Source organism: Pinus tabuliformis, chromosome 6, assembly GCF_031772625.1.
Source record: "Pinus tabuliformis cultivar Carrire ecotype Pingquan chromosome 6, CPIR1, whole genome shotgun sequence".
NCBI lineage: Eukaryota > Viridiplantae > Streptophyta > Pinopsida > Pinales > Pinaceae > Pinus > Pinus tabuliformis.
In genome coordinates this window covers 803,005,948-803,013,705 of record NC_142292.1, presented here as the reverse complement: position 1 = coordinate 803,013,705, position 7,758 = coordinate 803,005,948, and positions in this window count along the sequence as shown.

The window sequence follows — 7,758 nt, the reverse complement described above, 5'->3', positions numbered from 1 at the left end:
TATATATTTCCTTTTGATGACTGTCGTCCACATATTCTCCATTGATATTAGCCTCCACCCCAATTTTGCTGCTAGTGAAGATGCAAAGGCTGGTAGGTCTTTAATGCCCCATCCACCCCATTCCTTTGGTCTAGCTACTTTTTCCCAGGCCACCCATGGCAGCACTAACTCCTCCTCTGATTCGGCCCACAGGAACCTACTATGTATTTTTCTTATTCGTGAGAGTATTCCTTTTGGGATCCATGTCAATGTAGTCTAGTACATAGGGATGGCCATAAGGACCGATTTAATCAAAACCAACCTCCCCGCTCTTGACAACCATTTATAACTCCAGTGTTTGACCTGGTTTTTAATTTTAGCCACAAGCTAGTACCAATATTGTTTCCTGTAAGAGTTTGGTTTTATATGAAATACCAGGCACTTGAAGCTTTCCTTCATCTACTTAGCTTCAAAAGGGAGGGCTGATGTAATCCTCATGATTTCAGTCCCTGAGAAAACTTCAAGAATCAAAGATGATTTTTGAGCATTGTTACACATACCTATAGCTACTCGGAACAGATCAAGAAATATTTTTATGTGCTGAATGCCACTTCTACTTCCGTCACTGAATAAAAGAATATCATCAACAAACAACAAATGAGCGATATACAGGTTTATAACAACTTCAATGCCTTTTAAATCATCTCTTCTCTTCGTTTCCATTGTTAATTGAATGAGTCCTTCTGCCGCTAGTAAGAAAAGAAGGGGAGACAGTGGGCATCCCAGTCTAAGGCCTCTTTGACTGTGGTAAAAATAGGATGTTTCCCCGTTGATCAAGACTACAGAACTGACATTTGAAATACATCCCAATACCTAGTTTATAAACCCAATGCTAAACCCCAGATGGGTCATTAGCATACGAATATATAGCCAATTGATTTTGTCATATGCTTTGGAAAGATCAATTTTTACAATCACACCTTTTTTCCTGCTTCGCTTAATACTATGCAGTGTCTCCTGGGAAACCCCAATTGCTTCATGGATTTGTCTACCATCTAGGAATCCAAATTTCTCCTTGGATATGTTTCCTGAGAGAATAGGCTTCAAACAGAATGCAATAACTTTTTCTATAATTTTATAGATATAGTTGCAAAGAGAGATAGGCCTAAATTCATCAAAAGATGAGGGATCCTCTGATTTTGGGATTAAGGCCAGGAAGGTAGAGTTGAAGGGTTCATAAACCGATCCTTTATCCGAGGATTCCTCCACCGCCCCAGTAAGTTCATCCCCTATAAGCTCGAAAAAGTGTTGGAAGAATTCCACAGTCCAACCATCCAGTCCTGGGCTCTTGTCCCTCTGCATAGATTTTAAGACCCCTTCTACCTCCCCTTTTGACACATGATGCATAAGTAGATCATTTTCCTCCTCAACATACCGAGGAAAAATTAGGGCAACCCAGATCACCTCTACTATTGAGACCGCTTATAGTGCTTTAAATAGATTTTTGAAATGATTCCTCCCAACGAGGCTATATCGGCAAAATATTTTGCAGTTTCTCCTTCCTCTGTTTTTAGCCCCTAGATTGTATTTGTATTTTTCCTCCCTTTAGCATAGTTCTGATGTTTTTTTGAGTTTTTGTCCCCTACTGCCAACCATATTGCTCTACTTTTTAGCCTCCAATTCTCTTCCCTATCATTTAGAATTTTCCTTCTTTCTGTCTCCAATTTTTTAATCATTTCCCTCTTCTCCACCATCTCATATCCATCCATTTCTGAACTCTCCAATATATCTAATTCCTCCCAAATCCTGCTTAAATCGACTTCATCTTTAATATTCTTAGCTTTTTCCCATTCTATGGTTTCCGTCTTCATTCACTTTAAGTTCTCCATAAAGGATTGAGGTAAAGACAACCCCTATTCTCCAGTCAAAGGCCTCCATGTAGCTTTAACAAGATTATTGTATGAGTCTTTCTTGAGCCATGCCAGGTTGAATTTAAATGGAGACCTCAGTTTTTGATTAGGCCCTTTCATTTCTAATAGGATAGGAAGGTGGTTCGAGTCTCCTCCTTCACCCACCCAGTGTCCGAAACAAGGAATCCTAGATGCTAGATCCTCTTTTAGCAGAAAGTGTTCCAATCTCTTAGCTACCCTGGCCTCCCCCACTCTCCTGTTCCTCCAAGTGGGTCTGGATTTTATCAGATTTATATCTAAAAGCTTGCGAGACCGAATATTGTTTAGAAAGAAATCTACCAGGGGTCAACTTGTGCTACAAGGCCCCAGGTTTCCGACAAACCATGGGAGAAGTTTAGATCCCCCCGACTACCAAATTTAGATTGTTCATAATGGACTTAGAGAAAAGGTTATTCCAGAATGAAACCATGCCCTGACATGACCCATAAATATTTAAAAGTAGTAATTTTGAACATAGCTCCTGGGAATAGACCTCAACCCCCAATATCAAATCTGATCCCTAGGAATTTATTAACTTCATTCTACAATCTTTGACTCCTAGAGCTAGATCCCTGGATCTTCCTTTGGCATCTATAGTCATGAAATTCCATCTCGGTAGAATTTTGTTAAGATCCATTTTGATCTCCTCTCCTGCTCCAAGAGTTTCTTGGAGCATAATAACATCAGGACAATAAAAATGGAATAGAGTCTTAAGTGCTAATTTTTTAGAGGCACTAGCAAAACCTCGACAATTAAAAGACAACGCAATCATTTAGTCACTCGAGATGGGGTCTGCGCTGCTCTAAGTGCCCCTTGTAATGATAATTGTTTCCCGTCTACTATGTCAAATTTTTCTCTTTGCTGAGCCTTTGAAAGGTTATACTTCCTTCCTCTAGTATTTCGTGGTCCAACCAAAATCTCAGGGCCTCCCAAACCACTGACAACTCCTTGGGGAATTCCCTTCTTTTCTCGAGGTCGGAGGTTATAAGGGGATTTCTCAACAATTTTCTCATAAGGGGTTAAAGATACATGGCTCAGAGACAAGGGATGGTTCAAATGAATATCCAGAATAGAAGTGATAATACTATCCAGGGCATCAGATACAGAGTCAACATGCATATTTTCCAAAGAAAAGGGCCTGGAAGGACCATGCCTCGGGATCGAATTGAGCAGAGATATAAAGTATTTTTTAATAGAAGGAAATGAAGAAGAGACAATACCCTCCAACTACAGTGCAGGGACTGTGGAACCTCTCTCCTCCAACTCTTCCTGAACAATCTCTTGAGGTTGTTCCTACTCTTGCATGACCACTTCCTCCATTTGTACTTCCTGGATTTCCTGAATTTCCATCAACTCATGTTCTCCTTCTTGCTTGATCCCCATTTCTTCTGCTTGTGCCAATTCCTCCTTTTCTCTTTGTCGGCCTTCTGCATTTCCTGCCTTTCCTCTATGCCGCCTTCTCCTTTTGAACCCAGGGGACAATCCCTTGCTAAATGACCATATTTATGGCACCCGTGACAGCGGAAACGAAGTTGTTCGTAATCTATGATCTGGGTATAAGATAGGTATTTGTATTTTAGGTGTATTTCCTCTGCCAGTCCCTCCCTTGGATATAACCTTACCAGTATACGAGCTAGCCTCTTATCCCTTGTTTTGAGAAATGGCATGTCTGCCTCCAAGAAAAGACCCAAGGTATTTCCAATGGTTTTGAACACCTCCTCTTTCCAAAATTGAAAAGGGAGTCCCAGAAGATGAACCCATATCAGAATCTCTGCCACCTTTTCTCTCTAAGCATCAAAGAGAGGATTCCACCTTTTGAATAATATTAGTGCTCTACCAAAGCACCAGTTTCACCTGATTACCTATTCAAGAGTTTCCCCCTTGTTGAATTTAATCATGAACTTACTCCTAGCTATAGTGGTCACTTTGACTTGTTGGTCTGACTCCTCCTTTCATGATTTGGATATCCATTATGATATGTAATTTGTAGAGTATTTTTTCCCTTTCACTCTCCCCACCAGAGTCACTTCTGCGGCTTCCATGACCATATCGATCTGAATGTCCACTCCAAGTACCAAATTCGGGCATATCTCCTTTTTCTTGACTAGCTTCCCTTTCTTCCTATTTGCTCTTGCATTCCTGTTCCTCCCTTCTTCCCCTGCCTTCATCCAATCCTCCCTCTCATTTATTCCTTCTTCGGAGAGTGGCCCTAACCACCTCTTCACTATACAACTTCGATTGATGCTGGCCCTGACTACTAAGGGTTGCCCCGCCTCTCTAGAAAGGAACGAAAGGTCCCCTGCCTATTGGTATGGTAAAACCTAGGTACCTTCCTCTTCAAGCACCACTAGGCTAGGCCCAAGACTTCCTCCCATATATTTCCCTCTGAGATCCACCGATACTTCGACTGAATTTTTGAAATGTCCCCTGAAACCCTATAGCGGGGCTTCTTATGTTACCTCCTCCAGAGTAGGGTTTCCATGATAGGTTTTGGACTCACCAATCTTCTGGTTCAACGGGCTCTTGCATGCAAGAGCACTATCAATCCGTTCCCCCTTAACGCTTCTGGGTGTCCTAAATGCACTATCAAACATGATTTTAACCCCTCATTGCCCCTAAAGCTATTATTGATGACAATATCTTCAAGCCCTCCAGAAAACAAACCCGATGCATGAAAATAAGCATGGTTTTTTAGACTTACTTGACTTCCCACCACCACCTTTGCTACACAACCCACTGAGAAAGCCGCTGGCTCCTGCCTCTCTTCAAGTTCCTTGTCAGAACCCCAGACCTCCTCCTTTGAATCACATAGCATATCCTCTAGAAACCCTAATCCACCTTCCTGGCTCCAATCCATTGCCGAGCCTCTCTTCTTCCTTGCTGGAAGCCTACTTGGATGAATAACCTTCTCTATATTCTGCTTAGTAATATCCAACCCCCAAATTGATAGGATATCCTTTGGTTTGGGCTCCAGGTCGACAAAATCCCATTGTTTGACCATTCTACCCGTCCCTGTTTGTAGGGTAAACCTCCACCGTAAAAAATAGTTGTTAAAACCTTTTGTCGGGCGCGTGTAACTGAGAGTGGAAAACAAGAGTAAAACCAAAAACAATAACAATAAACCCCTCTCTCAAAATGATGCTACCTTATAACACTATTCACTACCTTCATAATTCCCGAGGCATCCTTCTATGGTGACAAGTACGACCCGAGTGTCTGTTGCTTGCTGCCGCCTACCGCCAGCGATCCTGACCTCCCTGAAGCATGTCCTCCTTCCCTTTGACATACTCTCCTAGGGTTTTCTATCATTGTCCAGTTTCCTTACCCTAAAATATAGCTCTTGATCATATATTTATATATTCTTAGTTGCGGGATGATAAGATGATATAAAGGTCACGTTTAACATTTTTTTGAAATAAAAAAATGGTATTCATAATATGTTAGAAGTTTTAATCAAAGGTTTGACAACTTGGTAAATGCCATCCATGAAAACCTAAGATGACAAAATGACCTCATCTTGTTATAGTATGTTGAAGCTTTCGAATGACAACTTGTATTTTTCTTTAGAGACACGTCCCCTAGTGACATTTCCCAAACCCAAGAATATGTTTCTAGGATTGAAGAAATTATCTTGATAAAGAAACCCACCATAGTAGCCATAAATATAATCAATCCTTATAGTGACTTTATGCTAAGTGCAAATAAAATCTTTAAAGAAGTGACTCCTTAGAATATTGCAAACACATGCTACTATCGATAATAGGATTGGTAAGTTGGAAAAGTAAGGTTCTTCACACAACCCTTCTCCTATAATACCATCTTGGCGTAATTAATTAAGACAAGAAAATCACATTGATGATTCTCACCTCCCCCTAAATACAAAACATATTCATCCTCTTATCATATTATATTCAAGAAGGCATGATGAGAGCTACCCTCTTTCTTCATAACATTAGTAAAATTTTTCGTTCTTCAAAATTTAATGTTGGATTCAGTTGCTTCTACCCATGTAATGTTGCTAAAGGTCATGAACCAATTAGGGATAGAAAAAACAAACTATATAAAAATGCATGTGGCATCAATTCATGGGAAATAAATGTTTGTTGTATAATCAAATATTTACACATAAGCATAGAAGGTTACCCTGAAAAATCTATAGCCATTGTAGTTAATAAATTCTTGATTCTTGGGGAATGCTTTTATAAAAAAATTGGGTTGTTGATCTAGCTAGTACCATTTAAATGGACTTGTCCTATGGTGATATTTGATATGGGCAAAAGAATTTTTCTATCTTATATAGGCAGTTGGTCATGTGGCCCCATGTTGAAGATTATTGTGTCTCTTGGGATGATGACAAATGTAAAGATAAGGAATTCAAAGATCTACACATCCTTTCCAACTCAATCCCTCCTGAAAATGATATGAATAAAGTTTGGATTGTGTATTTTGATGAAGCTTGCTTGAATATAGTGCCCGACATTGGAATTGTCTTGGTATCATCAATAAATCATTGTAAACTATTTTCCTATATAATTGAGTTTATATGTACAAATAACATTGCAAAATATAAACTTTTCCATTAGGTTTAGATCTTTCTCTAGATAGAAAAATTAATTGCTTGAGAGGTGTTATAACACAACCTAACACCTTTAACTTAAGATCCCAAAGATAGGATACTATCCTTGTGGAACTAGGAGGCTGACCACTATCACCTTGCTAATTCTACTTTTCTCTTTAGGTTGGAGATCTTAATCAAGGGTTATTTCCCTATGCGTTATTGAGCTTAATATGTTTGTAGTATGTAGTGAAGCATGAAAAATATTAGTGTTATTAACAAAATGGAAAAATGGATTTAGACAGTTGGAGAGTGGTGGATAAAAGGGAGATTGGTGCCTTCAATTGTTTGGAAAATGGAGTTATGTAAGTAATTTTTAGAGAGTGGATCTAAAGGAATATTCAAAGGTAACGAGTGATGCTTGATATGCAAAACTATGCACCTAAGTTAGGTATGAAGTGCATATATCTTCTTAGTGGAATGCATCACCTAGGTGTTGAAGAATGTAACTAGTGTCAGTCTTCATAATTATATTTGAGTCATCATGTAATGTATTTGCTAAAAGAAGAGAAAATTGATTTTTATTATTAATTAAATTGACTTATTAAAGCATGTGTTTCATGCTTGGGTCAATTTTTTGTAGGTCAAAGCCTCCATTGTAGGCTTCTAGGATTTATGTCAAGTTTCCTTGCCCATGTCATAATGTAAAGGACCTTTCTTGGGCCCTATTTGTAAAGAAAGAAATATATTATAATGTAAATTAGGTCAATTAGGCATCCTCCACCAAGTTGGCCTCAATAAAGGACAAGTTGGCCTCAACAAGGGAATTCGACCTCACTGACTCACTATATATTGGAGAAACTTGACTCATTTGGAAACACTCTCTCAACAAGTTCGAATTGAGGTAGCTGGAAACAGAAAAAGTGTGAAATTCTAGAAGGAAGGAGGAAAGGGATAGTGAAGAAGGAGGTCGTTATTTAGCTAAGGAATTCAAATTTTTTCTTTCTTTTCTCACATGTGTGAAGGAACTGAAGTTGCAAGAGGGGTGAAAGAAAAATATTGAAGCTGGGATGAAATTTTGGTGCAGTGGGGTCAAAAATCTGTCTTTGATGCAACATTGAAGAAATGTTGATGTAGTATTGTTGCAGTCAATCTTTGAAGGTTGGAAGAACAATTTGAGAGTTGAATTGGTGGAGGAGGAAGGTCTTTGGGTCTAGGGTCTTGGTCTGTCTCAATTTGAGTTTACCGAAGGAAGAGTTTTGACTGGGGTTTCCC